A 20,394-nucleotide genomic window follows, 5' to 3' on the forward strand; every position below is an offset into this window, starting at 1 on the left:
GTGCGCCGCTGAGGCGTCCTGCTCTCACCGCTCCTCCCGTGCCCCCCTGGTCTGTCCCTCCCGTGCCGCCCTGGTCATTCGAACTTTGTGTGCCACCATGGCCTCCTGAACTTTTTGTTTTCCCCATGTTTCCCTTGTTGACCCCTCCCTTGTCTGTTCCTTCCTTGTTTGTTTCCCCTGTCCCGCCCTGGTCTGTCCCTCCCGTGCCGCCCTGGTCTGTCCCTCCCGTGCCGCCCTGGTCTGTCCCTCCCGTGCCGCCCTGGTCTGTCCCTCCCGTGCCCCCCTGGTCTGTCCCTCCCGTGCCCCCCTGGTCTGTCCCTCCCGTGCCCCCCTGGTCTGTCCCTCCCGTCCCGCCCTGGTCTGTCCCTCCCGTCCCGCCCTGGTCTGTCCCGCCCGTCCCTAGTGGAGCGTCTGGTAGCCGCTCCTTAAGGAGGGGGTAATGTCACATGCCTGTCCTGTCTTGTGTGCACATGTGGGTTTTGTCATGTCTTGCATGTGCTCCTGTCATTGTCTGATCCCTCCCCCTTGTTATCTGATTAGTGTTGATTTCTCCCACCTGTTCCCTCTTGATTTCTTCCCTTTTTAAGCTCCTTGTGTTTGTCAGTCTGTGTTGGATCCTTGTGTAATGTCTGCGTCTTCCGTCCTCCGTCCTCCCCGTGATTCTGTTGGTTTGTTTAAGTTTATATGTTATTATTCTATTATGTGTTTTTCCCCCTCGTGGGTTTTGTTTTGAGTTTGTTTTATTTGTTATAAATAAATATATTATTTTCTGCACTTGAGTCCTCGCACCCTTTTCCCTTGTCTGTGACGTGACACACAGACAAAAAACATCACTTTTGGTGTGTAACTAAGATGGTTTTCTTCTCTTTACAGATCCGTTGAGAGTTCCTGGGAATCAGTTGCATATCACTCTTTGCACATAAAAGGTCCACTAAAACATGCTTAAAAAAAGCATTTGAGGTGAGAAATAGCCAATGTACTATTGGAAGCTACTATTAGATGTATAGTAGGACCTTTTTAATTTATCATCAGGCTGTGAATTTAGATCAGATTTTACTTTTTGACAGGAACCATCTGCCTCTGTGGAGAAAAGGAGAGAAGTGGTCCTGAGATGCCTGAATGAGTACATGGAGGAGAGACAGGAAGACTTCATCAGTGTCCACCACGTATGTATTGGGCTTAAAGCTACTTTTCTATTTTTCTGTCTATGTATTAATATTGTGATGATATGGGGTAATAACGCTTGCTCTTGAAAGATATTTAAACTCTGTAGCTTAAAGGAATAGTCCACTTTTAAATGAAAATTTCCTGATAATTTACTCACCCCCATGTCATCCAAGATGTCCATGTCCTCCTTTCTTCAGTCGAAAAGAAATTCAGGTTTTTGATGAAAAAATTCCAGGATTATTCTCCTTATAGTGGACTTCAATAAGCCCCAGATAGTTGAGTAAATAGTTTCAGTGCTGCTCTAAATGGCTTTAAACAATATCAGACAAGGAGTAAGGGTCTTATTTAGCAAAATGATTGGTCATTTTATAAAAAAATTCATTAAAATGTATAAACTTTATAGAAACAAATGATCACATCACAAGTGCTTCCACCAGAATGTGAATCCGCATTCTCCAAAAAGCTTATACGCTAAATGTCCTAAGCCTTCCCTATTCGACTTACGTAAAAAACGGAACTGGTGCCAGAACAGGCGTCACATTTAGTGCAAGCTTTTTGAAGAATACGGAATCATGTTCTGGTGGAAGCACTTGTGATTCGATCATTTGTGTCTGTAAAGCATATACATTTTTTTAAAAAGAAAATGACAGATTGTTTCGCTTAATATGGCCCTTATTCCTCGTCTGGGATTGTTTAAAGCCCTTTGAAGCAGCACTGAAACAATTTTTGACCTTTAGCCATTTTTGTGCCAATTGAAGTCCACTATGAGAAAAGTCCTGGAAAGTTTTCATTAAAAAGCTTAATTTCTTTTTGATTAAAGAGGAGGACATGGACATCTTGGATGACATGGGGGTGAGTAAAATCATCAGGACATTTTTATTTGAAAGTGTACTATTCCTTTATTAAGGGGATGACCAATCAGGTACAGGCAAACACAATTGCATTGTTTTATTGTAATGGATCATTTGAACCAGGAAAAGACAATGCTACAGTAGATCATGATAGTTTAGTACCCATACTCAATGGCATTGTCATGGTAGACTTCACTCTGGTCACATGCTCTAGTCACAGTATCCATCTAGTATCCACCACTTTTATAATTTTTATTTGTGTCTTATCTGTCTTCTACCTGTCTGCGATATGCATCTAATTTACAGTTTGTCTGACCAAAATCTTTATCTTTTTTTTGTCTCCACCAATAGAGTTGTGATGAAACTGAGGTGCATATTGAGCTTGGCAGTTTTAGCCCACAGAAAATTTACATGTGCCATCAACCCGACACTGGATTGTCATAGAAGGACAGCCCGTGGTCAGAGGTGTGCCAAACCTGTCGAAAGCATGCTGTAGTCACTGTTAAAAGTGACACTGGTTTACATTAAATAAATATTATTGTCTTCAGTCTATCTTCCCATCTTTTTTTCTTCACTTGACTGTGTAATTGTTATTAAAAAAGTAATTAAAAAAGTCTGATTATGTAAAGTTAATCACTGTAGTGCTTAGAATATAGACATTTAGATGTATTTCTTGAGATTATAGCTATAGGGCACACTTAAAATATTTATTCACTTGTGATTAAGTTAATTTTACTAAGAAAATACATTTCATAAAACCTAATTAAAATGAGTACAGGTTACTTGTAACAACCCACAAATAAGTTACCTGTACCAAGAAAAGTAGGTTTATCCAACTGATTAATACTAGTATTATTATTTAACTCAACTTGATTTTGTTGCGTTTGTATTAAGTAATATTACAGTGTTTATTTTACTTAAAAAATGCTGCAAGTTGACTCAACTTAAAACATCCAATGCAGCCACTTGCCTCACTTTTTATGAGTTATATATAGGTAGTACTTTTTACAGTGTTGTTCTATTGGTCTTTGAATATTTGTATCTATAAATCATACATATTGTGCCTTTTTGAGCCATTCAATGCCTAGCCAATGACTTGCCAGCAACATTTTGATGGATAAATGTAGGAACCAATCAAAAGGCATCCTCTTGCGCAAATTTTATGCAATCACAATATGTATGAAGGTCTGGCCTAGAGATGTGTGATGTGTCACTGAACACTTTTTAGCAACAGGGTGTCGTGTGTTTGGATTTTGGGAGCCCAATCTCATGAAAATAGGTATAGTACGAGTGTGCAATCTTGTGGAGTATACGCCAAGATGAGTTTTGGTGTGCCTATGGTATGCAGTTCCCTTATCGAGGGAACTTCCCACTGCGTTGGAACGGCGAAATGGGGATGCTCCCTAAGCATCAGCGAATCTGAAGTCCGAATAGACACTAGTCCAATCCGATTGGCGTGCGTGATGACGTCATTGTGACGGCATACCCGGAAGTATAAAAGGGGAGCCGGCGCATAATAGCGGCATAGCGCGCTCTGTGATTGTCTGTCTATTTACTCTTGTCAGTCCAGTTGTGAAAGTGTGTGAAAGAGAAAAAAAAAGAGAGTTGAGGCAGTGTGTGCATCCGTGTCCCCGCTACATTTCGGGCTTGGATACACACCTGCTGTGTGTGCAGTGTCTGGTGGTCAGCATGCCCGGGCGGCTCTCGAGGGAGCCGCATGCGAGCATTGTGGGCGGCTGACACTCAGACTGCTCCGCTCTCGGCTGGCTGTGTTCGATGAGACCGGCCAGCCTCGTGAGCCCCATGGTTCTGCACTTGCGGTCGCTGAGGCGGCTCGGTGTTGCAGATCATGGGGTTCACAGCGGGACTTGTCAGAGGGTTTCGGGACTGCCGCGGCACTTTCCCAATCCTCCTCTGACAGTTCCGACGATCTTCCTCCCCATGTGGAAGCCTGCTTGGCGGCATCTTCCCCCGGGTTGGAGGGACCGATGCTTGAGCTGTCTGATTCTGAGGAATTAAATGTGCTCAGCATCGAGGCGGGTGACGTTAAAACACCATACACACTGCTTCATTCATAAAAAAGGTGCTTGGGCAGTCCCCGAGGGGGATGCCTGTAACCCGGTGTTCTCCGTTCCCGTGCGGAAGCCCGCGATGCGGCTCTTCCCCGGGATAGAGAACCAGATGCTTGAGCAATCTAATTCCGAGGAATTAGATGTGCTCAGCGTCGACGGAGTGAAGTAAACGAGAGCTCGCCACCTCAAAATGCAGGCTCGATCTCGCGTTGCCGAGGCAGCGCGTGCATTACGGGTCTGCAACAAAAGTGAACACACGCTATTTTATGTACATGTGGTACTGTTTGGCGAGGCGTGCAGTCAGCTCCTGAGGCTGCTGGCTATGGTCGTTGAGAAATATCTCGCAGCGTACAGAAACGTGCGTTTTCGAGTGTTTCAGCCTCGCGCCTGTGGTCTTTCATCTCGAGGGATAAAAGCCAAATATGTTGGGAACGAATCGAATCTCGCGTTGCTGAGGCAGCGTGCAGATGACGATTCGTTAAATGATGTTTCTTAAAAAACTAAGTTCGGAGAAGCACGTTCAAATGATCTACCTAATCATGATGTCATTCCAACCAGCTGTTACCAATCAGTAATCAACATGTCTACCAATCAGCTCAAGTGGAGGATCACATAAATACCCAGTCAACTCACCAATGTTCCTTGACAAAGTTTGCAGCATTCTGGAAGGTTGCTTTTTCTACCCACACTGTTAACATGGCTCCACACGCTGCTCGAAGCTATGCTACAATGCTAAAAACTTTCCTTACAAATTCCTAAGCTACCTAAAGCCCCTTTCGGCCGCTTTTCATCAGCATTATTTCAAACCAATGGCTCCTCAACATCACGGTAAAAGAATTGCTGTTTTTTTCCAAAGTGTAATGTGGTCTTTGCCACAATTCAATCAATGACGATTCAACTGTTTGAGCAGCACTCAGACACTGTAAAGAGTGCACACTGCACAGACTTGCAGCGGGACAGCTACAACAGCTCCTGTCCCAGGAAATAGAAACGTATCTTAAATAAAATTGTTCCGGCACGCAGCAAGCTTTGTTGTGATCTTGCTGACTCTGTGTACTACAGACAGAAACTTGTCACACACAAAGTGCTTTCATTATGCATTTGCCGTGGTGATGAACAATAAATATACTCGCTCGCAAAGTGAATGAATGTATCGTGAGGCTTAGTAACTTAAATGTTGACAATACAGCATAATGATTATTTAAGCCATCTTATATTTTGGAGATGGAAACATACATCACATCTTCCTAATTGTGATTATTAAACTTTGAATGTAGCGCTGTGTTGCGTTCAGAATATTACAGTTTCAGAGCATTTTACAATCAATGAGTTCTTATGAACCATGACTGTTTTCTTTATTGTGATTATATTGTAATGTTGTTTGCTAAATTTAATAAGAGTTGGACCCAAATGGGTCTCTTTCAAGATAAGAGTCTCATTTTGGTTTCACAAACATGCTTTTCCATTTTGTTCCATCTAACTTTTTCTCCACCACAGCAGCAGTGCTGTTCTCTCTGCTCCCGCAGGAGCTCAGTTTCTCTGGCTAATTTCTCCTCTGCCGCAGCAGTGCTATTCTCTCTGCTCCCACAGGAGCTCAGTTTCTCTGGCTAATTTCTCCTCTGCCGCAGCAGTGCTATTCTCTCTGCTCCCACAGGAGCTCAGTTTCTCTGGCTAATTTCTTCCCTGCCACAGCAGTGCTGTTCCCTCTGTTCCCGCAGGAGCTCTGTTTTCTGGCTAATCTTTTTATCCTCTGCCACAGCAGTGCTGTTCTTTCTGCTCCCACAGAAGCCCAGTTTCTCTGGCTAATTTCTCCAGTGTCCATAACAGTGTGGTTCCTTCTGCTCCCACAGGAGCTCAGGTTTTTGGGCTAATCTTTTCTCCACTGTTGCAGTAGTGCTGTTCCCTCTGCTCCCACAGGAGCTCAGTTTTTCTGGCTAACCGTTTCTCCACTGCTGCAGCAGTGCTGTTCCCTCTGCTCCCACAGGAGCTCAGTTTTTCTGGCTAACCGTTTCTCCACTGCTGCAGCAGTGCTGTTCCCTCTGCTCCCACAGGAGCTCAGTTTTCTGGCTAACTGTTTCTCCACTGCTGCAGCAGTGCTGTTCCCTCTGCTCCCACAGGAGCTCGGTTTCTCTGGCTAACCGTTTCTGCACTGCCAAAGCAGTGTTGTTCTTTATGCTTCCGCAGGAGCTGAAGAAAATCCTGATTTGGTCCTACCCATCTGTTGCAATGTCTGAGAATGAACTTTATCCATCTGACGAAGATTCTCTACAGCATCCCACAGCTGCAAGGAGCACCCCAACCCAACAAGACACTGTGACTGAATCTCCAGGGCCCTCATTTATCAACAGTGCGTAGAAAAGGTTCTATATTTCGTCGTATGACTGAAATTTAGAATGTGTCTAAGTAAAAGAAAATCTGTATTTATCAAACGTACATACACAGTTCTTACGCACATGAGTAAGCAATCGTTGTTGATAAATCCCACATGTACGTAAGTGCCATGCTCGTTCACGTTCACACCCAGATAGCAGACAAACAGTGAATCAGCGTTGAATCAATGTTAATGCATCAACTAAAATATGATTGAATCAATGTTGAGATGTCAATGTTGAGAATGTTGATTTTTCATCAGGTTTGCACCCTGAAATAATGTTATTTCAACGATGAAAAATAGATCAAGATGGGCTTAAAATCAATAGTTTTCCAACTAAAATTAAACCACTTATTTAAGTGAATCAATGTTGAATCAATGTTAATGCATCAATCAAAATATCATTGAATAAATATTAAAATATAACATTGATTTTTCATCAGGTTTGCACCGTGAAATAATGTTATTTCAACAATGAAAAAAAGATCAATCTTGCTTTATGTACAGCAGGATTCTATGCCAGTTAATTTGTCTCTTTATTTTATTCATTTTAATCAGAGACCATGTGTGGCTGCAGTCGATATGATTTTGCATCAAAAAGTCACTCAATGTAAACACCATCCTTCAGTTTAGATGCAAATGTATTTATTTTTGCCCCACAGTTACAACAGGAAATCTCACATTGACTTGAAACAATTACATCTGAATTTATGATACAAATGAGAAGAGCCTGGAAAAACATGACAACGTGCATCTGCAAAATGGAAGTAAATACAAATGTAAACTTGCCAATAAATACAGAAATGACATAGTACTACTGAAAGAAAGAAGGTAGAAGAAAGAATGAAATACTCCAAACTCAGGGGTTTCCACCATGAGCAATGCCCCGAAGCCTTTCAGGTTGTAATGGAGCCAGTTTTGCACCGTCCCAGCAAAGATAAACTCTGATGCCTCTTATTATCAGCATTCACGGCATCTAAAACAACAAGAAGTTAGTAAATATTTGGAAATGTGATTAATTATACATTACAAATATAGCGTACTACAAAATGAAGTGAAACTTGAAATTTTATCACAATCTTGATATCCCAGTTAAAACATTAAACATTAACATTACATTAAATTCAGGACTATTTAATGCATTTTAGTATAGACTTTAAAGGACCTGCAGACACACAATGAATGAAAAAGCAAAGTGACTATTTATCACCAAAGTGGTGTTTTATCTAATAATATTATTGTATTTAATAGTAAATAAATAAAGTGTGAAAATGAAACAAGTAAATGAATGACCAAATAGCTAAATTAAGAAAATAAAAGAGGAGCTGTATAGGCTACATGGTGGTTTGGAAGAGATTTTTTTTCCATTTACAACACGAACTGGAGGCACAACTGTTTACTAAATTTCTGTAGTTTGATATAGCTGCCTACAGAACTTAAAGATCTCACTCTTTTCTTGCTGCATTAAAGATTAAACTGTAATGATGTAATGAAGTGATCTGCTCTCGTGATGATATCTCACAGCTGAAGCAGAGCTGAACTGATTGTATTTCCCCTCACCGCGCTAACAGGTCAATCAGTTCTAGTTCTGCTTCAGCTGTGAGATACTCTCACGAGTGGCGAACACAATTACTGACAAGCCAGAAATTCATCTAACCTTCCGATCGCCTCTCGTTTATACACTGGAAGAATATAGGATGATTCAAAATGATTCATCTGTGTGTGCAACGAGTAAGATACGTTTGTGGATCCGCGCCGCGCATTCATTGACTTGTGAGTCGATCCTATATGGTCTCAAAATCCAAATGAATCAAATAGGATCGACTTGAGTTGCACGAGTCAGAATTCGGACGCAATTCACAGTATACATGCCAATCTTAAGAAAAAAAAATGAATACAAATATGATATGGTTTGGTGAAAACAAACTGAAACTCAATGTATTAAGATTATCCTGGCCGTTGGTTGTGTAACTTACGAGGGCGCTCATGTGACTATTATTAACATTGCAGTTCACTCTAACTCGCGCAGGAGAAGCACACAAGTTGTAAAACATAAAGATGAATAAAAACACTAAATTAAAATTGAGATGAATTTTATAATTATATTTTTGTAGGCCACTTACCTCTAAAAAAACATGGTCATTGTCCTGTGTCACTTTTTCACGATTGAAGTCTGTTCAGCTGCGCTTGCTTTGGTTGATTGGTGGATGTATTTAAGGTGGATTACCGCCACCTGCTGGATTGGATTGTGGCGCATTCGATATTCGATAGGGACACATATTCTAAATTCTTTATTAACTCTGTATTCTTTAGATAAATAATACAATGTTTTGTATTACATTCTACATGATTTAAATAATAATAATAGGCTACATTTTTATTTATTTAAAACTGATAGACTAAATTTATGGTAGAAGTTCTTTGTTTTTTTATTATTTATTTTTTACATTTTTTATTATAATAACATGAAACACAGAATGACAACATTACATGCCAGTAAGCAGGAAAATAATATACCTTTTAAAAAGATTCATAGTTTTTCAGCTTTCTTATTGGAAGAGTCAGAAATCAAACACGCATACAATTTTCACTCTTCCAGAAACATTTAAAGAAAGGCTTACAATTACAAAATTTACAAAAGTTAAATGTGCTCACATTCACACAAATGTAGCCAATTGATTTGGACTTGCCTTAACATGTTGAATAATGGGACAGATAGATTGACCATAAGCCTCACCGGTGGAGAATTAAGATGACCAAACATCAGCATTGATTCAATGTTTGTCTTTTCAACACTGAAAAGCATGGCATTATCAACATTGATCCAATATTATTTAGCAATGAATTTTCAACATTGGTCCAGTATGGTGTTAGCATTGAATTTTCAACATTGATCCAATATTACTTAGCATTGAAGTTTCAACCTCAACCAAAATGATGATTCTGATGGAATCAAGATTGAATCAATGTCACCATGCTATCTGGGCAGTCATTAGCATTCAGAAACGCCTCCAATGAAGCATATATGGTGACAACACATCCCTTTAAAAATCACGAGTTTTTTTTTCTGTCACCGCAATTATGGCAAAAAGAGGAACTTCACAAATGCAAAATGAGTCAATCATTTTGACGTTGACGGCAATGACAATGACATTTAACAACAACAAATTTGCAACACAAATGATTATTTGTCTAGCAGAAAACAGAATGAAACACTTTTCTATTTACATAAGTAAATTTGTTGGTTTATGATGGTGCTTTTATGGCGATGTGGGTGCAGTCTGTGGCTCCAATTCTGTTTGGAAATCTGGCGATAGCATGCAAGCCCCATTTTATTTTGGCTTGTTGAAGATTTCAGTAAGGGAACGTCTCGGTTACGTATGTAACCCTCGTTCCCTGAGCAGGGAACGGAGACGTAACGTCAGTGACTGACGAATGGGGGTTTCGCTTAGAAGCCTGTCATCTCCGAGACTAGAAAGCGCCCAATGGCAGTGCCAATGCCATGGGCATGCGAGATTTGCATGCGTAACTCCGCCTACCCACGTGGGTATATAAGGAAGTAGCTGGCATCATCGCATTATGTTTTACCTGCTGAGGAGCCAAGTTGAACTCCGTTCCAGTGGTACAGCGGATGTGGCAACGGGACGTTACGTCTCCGTTCCCTCCTCAGGGAATGAGGGTTAATGATACGTAACCGAGACGTTCCCTTTCGTTCAGTCACTCCGACGTAACGTCAGTGACTGACGAATGGGGGTCCCAATGCAATAACGCCACTCGGCTGTCTTCCAGTGCCCTGCGCAAGTGTGAGAACCCTGATGCAAGTTAGAACGGTCAAAGGCCTCTACTTAACGCAGGAATACCAAGGTACACTGGGAGGCATATTCCAGGAGGAGATATGCGCCAAGATGCCTACCCGTAGGGAGGACTTAGGAATACACGTATGACCCCGGGGGAAGATCACTGGGGTACCAGCCGCAGGTGGATTTTTAACCCCAGGGGGTGGCAAGGTTGCCAAGGGAATACACCCGCTCAGGGAGGCTTACGGTGGAAATACACATGTGGGGGTCGCCGGAGGGGAACCATGCACATGGGGCACCTGGCCGGACACGAGTGTCTGGGCTGAGGGCAGATTTACTGGCGTCGGCGTCGTCAGTGCTGGAGGAGCTCAGGGCTCTCTGGGAACTCACCTGAGAAGAATATCGCACGTATCCAGTCCGTGGAGTGGAATGGCGAGCAAGCGAAGACACCTGAGCCAATCCATTACCGGCCACTTGTAGAGGCGAGTACATAGTCGGATACAGGCTCCACTCGGAGGTTATAGAACCTGGCGAATGTGTTTGGTGTCGCCCAGCCTGCAGCTCTGCAGATGTCTGTCAGCGGAGTGCCATGTGCTAAAGCCCAAGAGGAGGCCACACTCCGGGTGGAATGGGCCCTGACCCCAAGGGGACATGGGCGTCCCTGCTGCTGGTAAGCCAAAACAATGGTGTCCACTATCCAGTGGGACAACCTTTGCTTTGAGAGAGCCTTCCCTTTCAGCTTCCCACCATAACAGACAAAGAGCTGGTCTGAGGTCCTGAAACACTGCGTCCTGTCTACGTAAGCGCGAAGGGCGCGTACTGGACAGAGCAATGCCAAGGCTGGGTCTGCCTCCTCCAAAGGCAGCGCTTGCAGGTTCACCACCTGGTCTCTGAACGGAGTGGTGGGAACCTTGGGCACATATCCAGGCCGGGGTCTCAGGATCACGTGAGAGTCGGCCGGCCCGAATTCCAGGCACGCTTCGTCAACCGAAAATGCCTGCAGGTCCCCTACCCTCTTGATGGAGGCCAGTGCGGTCAGGAGCGCTGTCTTCATAGACAAGAACTTAACATCTACTGACCGCAAAGGCTCAAATGGGGCCCTCTGCAGAGCACTTAGAACTACTGAGAGGTCCCAAGAGGGTACGAGAGGAGCACGAGGAGGATGTAGTCTCCTCGCACCCCTCAGGAACCTGATGACCAGGTCGTGCTTACTTACCGTTTTCCCGTCCAGGAGGTCATGGTAGGCGGCGATAGTGGCCACATAAACCTTCAGGGTGGATGGAGACAGCCTTCGATCCAACCCTTCCTGGAGGAAAGAGAGCACAGACCCGATCGGGCATTTCCAGGGGTCTTCTTGGCGAGAAGAGCACCAATTGACGAAGAGGTTCCACTTCAACGCATAGGCCTGTCTCGAGGACTCGGCCAGAGCGGAAGTGATGGTAGCCACCACCGGAGGTGGTAGGGTACTCAAACCTGCCGCGTCCCGTCCAGGAGCCACACGTGGAGGTTCCAAAGATCGGGACGCGGGTGCCACAGGGTGCCCCGTCTCTGAGAGAGTAGGTCTTGTCTCAGAGGAATTGGCCAGGGAGGGGGCTGTCGCAAGGAACACTAGTTCTGGGAACCAGGTCCGGCCGTGCCAGTACGGGGCGACCAAGATGACCTGCTCCTTGTCCTCCCTGACTTTGCACAGAACACGTGCAAGAAGGCTCACTGGGGGAAACGCATACTTGCGTAGGCCCCGCGGCCAGCTGTGCGCCAGTGCATCCGTGCCGAGCGTGCCCTCGGTCAGGGAATAGAACAGGCTGCAGTGAGACGAGTCGTGGGAGGCAAACAGATCTACCTGTGCATCCCCGAACTGATCCCAAATCAGCTGGACCGACTGGGGATGGAGTGTCCACTCCCCAGGGATTGGCTGAATCCGTGAGAGCTCGTCGGCTGCACGGTTCAGGATCCCCGGGATATGGACAGCACGAAGGGACCTCAGGCGCTTCTGACTCCATAAAACGAGATGGCGGGCGAGTTGAGACATGCGGCGGGAGCGTAGACCGCCCTGGTGGTTGATGTACGCTACTACGGCCGTGTTGTCCGATCTGACTAGTACGTGTTGACCCTTCAGCAACGCTCGGAAGCGGTGCAGGGCGAACCGTACTGCCAGCAACTCGAGGCAATTGATATGCAGGCGGCTCTGGCTCTCTGACCAAGAGCCGGCGGCTGCATGACCATTGCACATGGCACCCCAACCCGTGGTGGACGCATCTGTTGACACAACAACATGCCGGGAAACTCGTTCTAAGGGCACTCCTGCCCGTAGAAAGCTGAGGTTCGACTACTGGGTGAGTGTCTGTCTGCAGGCCTGAGTCACTGGGACCCGGAGCGTGCCAGACTGCCATGCCCATCTCGGGACTCGATCGCGAAGCCAGTGCTGAAGCGGTCTCATATGAAGCAATCCGAGCGGCGTCACTGCGGCTGCAGATGCCATATGCCCCAGGAGCCTCTGAAATAGTTTCAGTGGAACCGCACTCTTGCTCTCTATCTGCCTGAGGCAAGTCAGCAGCGACTGCGCGCGCAAGCCGGTAAGCTGCGCGCACATGGCGACCGAGTCGATCTCCATACCGAGAAAAGAGATCCTCTGCACGGGGCAGAGTTTGCTCTTCTCCCAGTTGACCCGAAGGCCCAAACGAGCTAAGTGGTGGAGAACCAGGTCTCTGTGTTCGCACACCCGGTCCCGAGAGTGGCCCAGTATGAGCCAGTCGTCGAGATAGTTCAGGATGCGAACCCCTTGTTGCCTGAGTGGCGCAAAGGGCTGCCTCGACAATATTCGTGAAGACGCGAGGGGACAGAGCTAGCCCGAATGGTAGTACGGCATACTGATATGCCCGCCCTTCGAACGCAAACCGCAGGAACGGTCTGTGTCGCGGAAGGATGGACACATGGAAGTACGCGTCCTTCAGGTCGATCGCTGCAAACCAATCGCATGGACGAACGCATTCGAAAAGGCGTTTCGCAGTCAACATCCTGAACGGAAGCCTGTACAGGGATCGGTTCAGGACGCGAAGGTCCAGGATCGGTCGTAACCCACCGGATTTCTTCGGTACAATGAAGTAAGGGCTGTAGAAGCCGGACTTCATCTCGGCTGGAGGGACGAGCTCAACCGCACCCTTCGCCAGTAGGGTCGCGATCTCCGCACGCATGACTGGGGCATTGGACCCCACCATGGTGTACCGTACACCCCGGAAGCGGGGAGGAGCTCGCGCGAACTGAATCGCGTAGCCGAGCCGGATGGTCCGTGCGACCCAGCGGGACAGTCCCGGCAGCTGTAGCCACGCTCCCAGGGAGTGTACCAACGGGGTCATGCGGAGCACCGGCGTACCCTCGGTGGGGCAGCGAGGCAGTGTTACCGGCCCGGACTCGGGTGGCGTAGCGGCCCAGTGTCGGGGCGGCGGTAACAGCTGCGCCCTGACAGAGGAGACCAGGGAAGGACTCGCGTTCCACTGGGGTCTGCTCTGAGAGGGGGCTGGCGACAGAGAGGGACGAGAGCGGCGTGGCCCGGGGGCGGCGCACACTGCCGTCACCGGTCTCTGGGTGCTCAGAGATGGGTTTGTCAGTTCTTTCTTTAACCACATTAGGGTGCTGCCACCCCGGGGGGCAGCAGCGGAACGAAAGATTCTCCCCCGGCCCTCCACCGGGGGAAGGAGCGGCCCTGCTGCCGTCTCCTGGAAAGAACTGCCCATCTCTGAGCTGTCCGCGTCAGGAGCGCTGCTTGGCCTGGCGTTTAGCGGGCCGCGGGGCTGGCGCGGACTGGGGCGGCTTCTTGCGGCGCGCTCCGCGGCGCGGCCCGGGTGAAGGCTGCTGCTGTGGCCGCGCGGGAGCGGGGGGGACTGCAGGAGGCCGCCCTCGGCGGCGAGGCAGCTGAGGCGACTGTGCCGGCGGCGCTTGGGGTGCAGCAGCGGGCCGCCGGGGCAGTATATGTTTGATAGCCTCAGTCTGCTTCTGGGCGGCCGAGAACTGTTGGGCGAAGCATGGCTGTCAGCTCCGGGTCCGACTCGGACAATCCTGGCGCGCCCGGAGGCGGCAGCACAGCCGAATCATCATCCTCGGATGGCCTCTAGCCCACCTTGTGATGCGGTCACCGACATCTCGTCCTCCTCTGGAGCTCCATCACAACGCTCGCGGGTACCGGTTCAACAGAGGGGGGTGTGGGCCGAGGCATGAACGTCGGAGCTGTGTTCCACACCATCACCCTCAGGTCACCCTGGCCACCAGCCGAAGAGACGCCCCGCGGACCGGATGAGGCCGAGGCCGCGGACACGTCAGATCGGGGGGTGACGGAGGGGACTCTCACTCCGGCGGCCGCACGGAGATCATTGAGTCTCGACCGCAACACGGAGATGGCCATGTTCCCGCAGTGAGAACATGACTCATCCACAAGCGCCGCCTGAGCATGCCGGAAGCCCAAGCATGCCAGACAGTGCGAGTGCCCATCAGAAGAGTGTAGAGACCGGCCACACCCAGAAGCACACGGGCGAGACATCCTGAAAAGGACGTGCCACGTGTGAGCTCTTTTGTGAGAGGATTAACCTCGCAGTCGATGCCGAAGCACCCAGGGGACCACACACCAACTGGAAACCAATCGTCTGACCAGCAGGCAGGAAGTATGTGACCGCTGGAACGCGCCGAACACCAACACCGACTGGAAGATCCTGAGCATCTCGAAGAACTGACTTAACTCAGAAGGCTTATAGGAGTGAAAGGTATGTAACCCCTGGCTCCGAAGCATTAAAACATAATGCGATGATGCCAGCTACTTCCTTATATACCCACGTGGGTAGGCGGAGTTACGCATGCAAATCTCGCATGCCCATGGCATTGGCACTGCCATTGGGCGCTTTCTAGTCTCGGAGATAACAGGCTTCTAAGCGAAACCCCCATTCGTCAGTCACTGACGTTACGTCGGAGTGACTGAACGAAAGGGAACTGTGGGTTGGGTCCAAGGAAATAATTGCATCCAACATTTGTCACAACTGTCTTTTTTAGGGTTAGAAACCAATTACGCATTGTGTTTAAAATGACTTTATATCTATATCTATATATCCATCCATCCATCCATCCATCTATAGACAAAGATATATAGTCATTTTAAAGACAAAATTTTATATATAAATTTAGTGTCAAATAAATTTAGCACGATCATTCGAATATACTCCCAGGTTTCAACTGATACAAAGTGTTGCACACACAGAAGAGGCTGTGTTTTCTGGTGGCACATATCGTTTTTTTTATTTCTGTCACACTGCAATATCTGCAAAATCAACAAAGAAGACAATAAACATTCAGCACATGTTGATATGGCTGGCAGTGTAACTTCTTCTTTATCATAAGTGAGATACTGTTCAATCAACTCACATATATACACATTATGCTGGTATAACGTACATTACTCAGATACACAATATATCAAGAAATAATAACATTTGTATTCCACCCACTAGCTTACACTCATCTTTCAGTAGTTAAATGCTAATGCTCAATTACACAAACTGTCTACAAGCAATTTGCATTACTTATATTTAATTGTATGTGATTGTAAGCTCTGTTCTTTAAATAACATTAGGCCATATAACTCTGAATCAATGTCTACAAACTCTCTAAACAACAATATATTTGCCCACAATGACTGAATGTAATAAAACAAACAAATAAATGATCAAATGTTGCTGAACTATCTTTAAAAGACAACTCTGCGTTCGTTAAATTGTTAATTTGTGCTGAAATCACGATCTACCGCACGGCCGAGTAGGCCGCATTCCAGCCGCGGCGATTTCTCGCACGGCATCCGCCCGCGCGGCCGTCTAGGCCGCATTCCAGCCGCGGCGATTTCTCGCACGGCATCCGCCCGCGCGGCCGTCTAGGCCGCATTCCAGCCGCGGGTGCGCCGATGCGGTTATTTTTGCCGATTAACAAAACGAAAACACCTAACAAACAAATAAACTAACATCTAACCATTAGAAAACAGTCGCGATGTCCCATCACTCATCTTACCTGCAAAATCAACAAAGAAGACAATAAACATTCAGCACATGTTGATATGGCTGGCAGTGTAACTTCTTCTTTATCATAAGTGAGATACCCTGCGGTCTCACCACTGCCCCCTAGCGTCACCCGCCAGTATATGCAGATATAAGTGATATAGACATCAGTATACTTAATAAATGATAACCAATATTAATAAAAATACATATATAAAACTATTTGAATTTATATAACCATTTAAATATATATATATATATATATAGATGACCTTATATAACCATATGACTACAAAAGCCATACGTTAATTGCTGAAGTAACCCTTTACATGCTGTTTTATGTGTAGTATCGCTGTTCTACCACTAGTTTCTCTGCGTAAGCATGCTCAGAGGTGTGCTTATATTTACATACATTTCTACGTATAAGTACAAGTTGGTAAATCTCACACTTTGTGTGAAACTGTTCTTACGCACTCACTACCCACAGAATTGTGCATACGCACCCTTGATAAATGAGGGCCCAGGAACACAGCGTGGCCGTCGGCCCAGCCGAACCGCATCCCGTACGCCGAGACACAGTGGCTTGCCATCGCCTCCACCTTCAAGACATCCACCATCTCCAGCTTCCTCCTACTCCTCAGTACAACCTATGATTCCAGCAATAGAGAAATGGACCGTACTAGGGTTAAGACAAGTGCTAATCAGTGCCGATGTTAATTTTTCCAGAAGAATTAATGAAGCCTAATTATACAACCTGTACGTGTCACTTCAAGCAGCTTCTCCATCTCCAAAATCCACTCCACCTTCCAAAACTGCAAACAGGTTAAGGAAACATAAGGATCCGAACTCACACTCTCAAAAGACACCTTCTCCCACAGGACTGGTTCTTCCTCGAGCATCAGGCCGCTGCAGCAGGCCATCAGCTAGCCCGGGCCGCGCCCCAGTTCCAGCCGCTGCTGCCATCGCCGCCGCCGCCACCCAGCGCAACTCATCTCTGTGCTCCGCTGAGCTAGAGACCGTGGGTGTTTCCAGCATTGCACCTCAGGTCACAATACCAGTTTCCTCTGCCCCAGGCAATCCTTTAAGCGTAAGTACACTTCCGCCAGCAGCTCAAGCTTCGCTATCAAAGCCTTTTCCTGTCACTTTTTCTAACCCCTTCCCTTGGCCTGCAGCCCCACCATCAAACTCTAGCGCGAGGCTGCCTCCGCTAGCGGTGCAGGCCCAGCTGCCTTTTTGTCCTCCTCAGCTTTCCTCTTTCCCCTTTTTTCCCACTCCTTCTTTGTCGGGGGCCGACCCAAACGAGAGGTTGCCTCCACAAGTGGCCTCGCCCCCTGGTTTCTATCCGCCTAAAAATTTTTCCCAAACTCGTGCTCCATTCTCTATTTTCTGCAACACAGATGCCCTTACCGCCGAATTCTACAGCCTTGGAACCGCCCCCCTGTCGCCAGCAACATTAGAGCACAGATCCTCACAGAAATTCAGGCTGTTGGCGCCAGAGACGGACCCATTCCCATTCCCAACCCCAGTACCTCCTTATTCAGAGCTAATATTCCCCTAAACCACCCATTGAGACTCCTCACTGACGCTTCTCTCAATTCCATCCTTCAAGCTGTTTCCCCCAGAACCCTTCAATCCTACCTAACTGCATGGAAGTGTTTCAAGTCTTTTCACTCCATATATAATCTGAATTTTCCAGATTTTTCTTTGCTTACCATAACTTCATTCATATCTTATCTCAACAGCATCAAAAACCTCCAAGTCAGCTCCATCAAGGTTAATCTAAGCGGAATTCAATTTTTTCACAAACTTGTGTTTGGTCTGCCCTCTCCAGAAATAACCAATTCACAAACATCCATGCTCATCAAAGGCATTCAAAAAATCTCAACCCACCCACTCAGACACCAGACAACCAATAACTCTAGACATACTCACCAAATGTATCGCCACCCTCCGCCGAGGCTACCACTCCACCAATACTGCCCATACTCTGGATGCAATGTTCATATCGGCTTTCTTCAGTTTTCTCAGAAGCTCAGAAATTACCATCACGTCCACCTTCAACCCAAAGCTTCGTCCTACAATTTCAGACCTAGCAGTGCTAGATGACGAAACAATCTCTTACTTCATCAAACAAAGCAAGACGGATCAAATGAAAAAAGGGCATTCCATTTACATTTTCAACCTTCCATCACCAATCCAGCCGTATCAATCCCTTTTAGCCTACCCACATTTCAGAAGTTTGCAGACTAAACTCTTTTCTCAAGCACCACAGGATTCCCTGTCACACGTTTCTGGTTCCAAAAAGACCTCAATTCTATATTGATTCAATAGGGCATCCCAGCAGACAACTTTTCTAGCCATTCATTCTGCATAGGTGCAGCCACCACAGCTGCTCAAAAAGGTCTCTTCCAGCACCAAATTAATGTCACTGGTCGTCAGAGGCTTTCAAGAGCTACATCTCTTCCAATCACTCCCACATCAAAGAACAGACCCTCATAAGCTAAAATTGTTTCAGCTTCAGCTTGTTTCCATACACTTAATCCTACAGGATCACCACATCCGCTTCAATTCAACATCACCAAATTCACTAAGGGAATCAATAATATTAACTGCTGTAGCAGCATCTCGTCACTCCCCTCAAATGTTTCACTGCCGCAGCAGTTATCTCCTTCGCTCCAACAGAAGCTCAGTTTTCTCCATCCACCTGGCTTTCACTGCCGCAGCAGTGTTATCTCCTTCGCTCCAACAGAAGCTCAGTTTTCTCCATCCACCTGGCTTTCACTGCCGCAGCAGTGTTATCTCCTTCGCTCCAACAGAAGCTCAGTATTCTCCATCCAGCTGGCTGTCACTGCCGCAGCAGTGTTATCTCCTCCTCTCTAAAAGAAGCTCAGTATTCTCCATCCAGCTGGCTCTCACTGCCTCAGCAGTGTTACCTCCTCCGCTCTAACAGAAGCTCAGGATTCTTTATCCAGCTGGCTGTCACTGCCGCAGCAGTGTTATCTCCTCCGCTCTAACAGAAGCTCAGTATTCTCCATCCAGCTGGCTCTCACTGCCTCAGCAGTGTTACCTCCTCCGCTCTTACAGAAGCTCAGGATTCTCCATCCAGCTGGCTTTTCACTGCCGCAGCAGTGTCGTCATCTCCGCTCCAACAGAAGCTCAGTATTCCCCATCCAGCTGGCTCTCACTGCCGCAGCAGTGTCATCTGCTCCCTTCTAACAGAAGCTAAGCTTTTCCATCCAGCTAGTTCTCACTGCCGCAGCAGTATCATCTCATCCACCCCAGCAGAATCCACCCAAAGGCCTCCACTGCCACAGCAGTGATACCGCCTCAGCTCCCTCAGTTCCGTTTTCCATTCAACTTGCTTGTACTGCCGCAGCAGTGGTTTCTCCATATTTCCGCAGGAGCTGCAGTAATACGTCCAACCCGGCTCACTGGTTTCAAAAAACAAGTTGAAACGGTTCGTCCCCACGGCCACAGCAGTATAGACAACTCCGCTCTCGCAAAAGCCCGATACTCCATCCAAACTCGTTTCAATACCACAGCAAGGTCATCTTCTCCATTCCCACAGGAGCCCAATTGTCCGTACAACTAGTTCGATTGGATAGTTGGAAAGCAAGTTGAAATGTCTCGTATCCACTGCCGCAGCAGTTATAGTCAATTCCGCTCCCGCAGGAGCTCTGATACGCCTTTCCAAAACCCGTTTCACTGTCTCAGCAGTGTCACCTTCTCCACCCCCACAGGAGCCCAATTCTCTATACAACTGGGTCTTCGGATAGCTTGAAAAGCAAGTTTAAAAGGGCTCATAGCAGTGCCACAGCAGTGCCACCAACCTCACTCCTGCAGGAGTGCTGTTCCTCCATCCAAACTTGTCCCACCACCACAGCAGTGTCATCTTTGCACTTTGAGATTCTTCGGAATGAAAAGTGCATTATAAAAAAAATCTATTATTATTATTATTATTATTATTATTATTATTATTATTATTATTATTATCTCCTACAGGAGCCTAATTCTCTGTACAACCAGCTCATTTGATACGTATGAAAGCATGCTGAAACAGCTCGTATCCACTGCCACAGCACTGCTATCTCCTCCCAGCCAACATGTCCA

General features: G+C 46.7%; 1 protein-coding gene across 1 annotated transcript in view; it reads right to left on the bottom strand.

Moving 5' to 3' along the window:
• Positions 1-16,391, bottom strand: part of LOC137079511 (waprin-Phi1-like) — a 38,617-nt gene extending 22,226 nt beyond the window's left edge. Inside the window, exon 1 of the mRNA XM_067447462.1 lies at positions 16,298-16,391. The gene's annotated coding sequence lies outside the window, so the exon portion shown is untranslated. The remainder of the gene's footprint in view (positions 1-16,297) is intronic.
• Positions 16,392-20,394: the final 4,003 nt, after the last annotated feature.

The sequence above is a fragment of the Pseudorasbora parva genome, chromosome 6, assembly GCF_024679245.1.
Source record: "Pseudorasbora parva isolate DD20220531a chromosome 6, ASM2467924v1, whole genome shotgun sequence".
Lineage (NCBI taxonomy): Eukaryota > Metazoa > Chordata > Actinopteri > Cypriniformes > Gobionidae > Pseudorasbora > Pseudorasbora parva.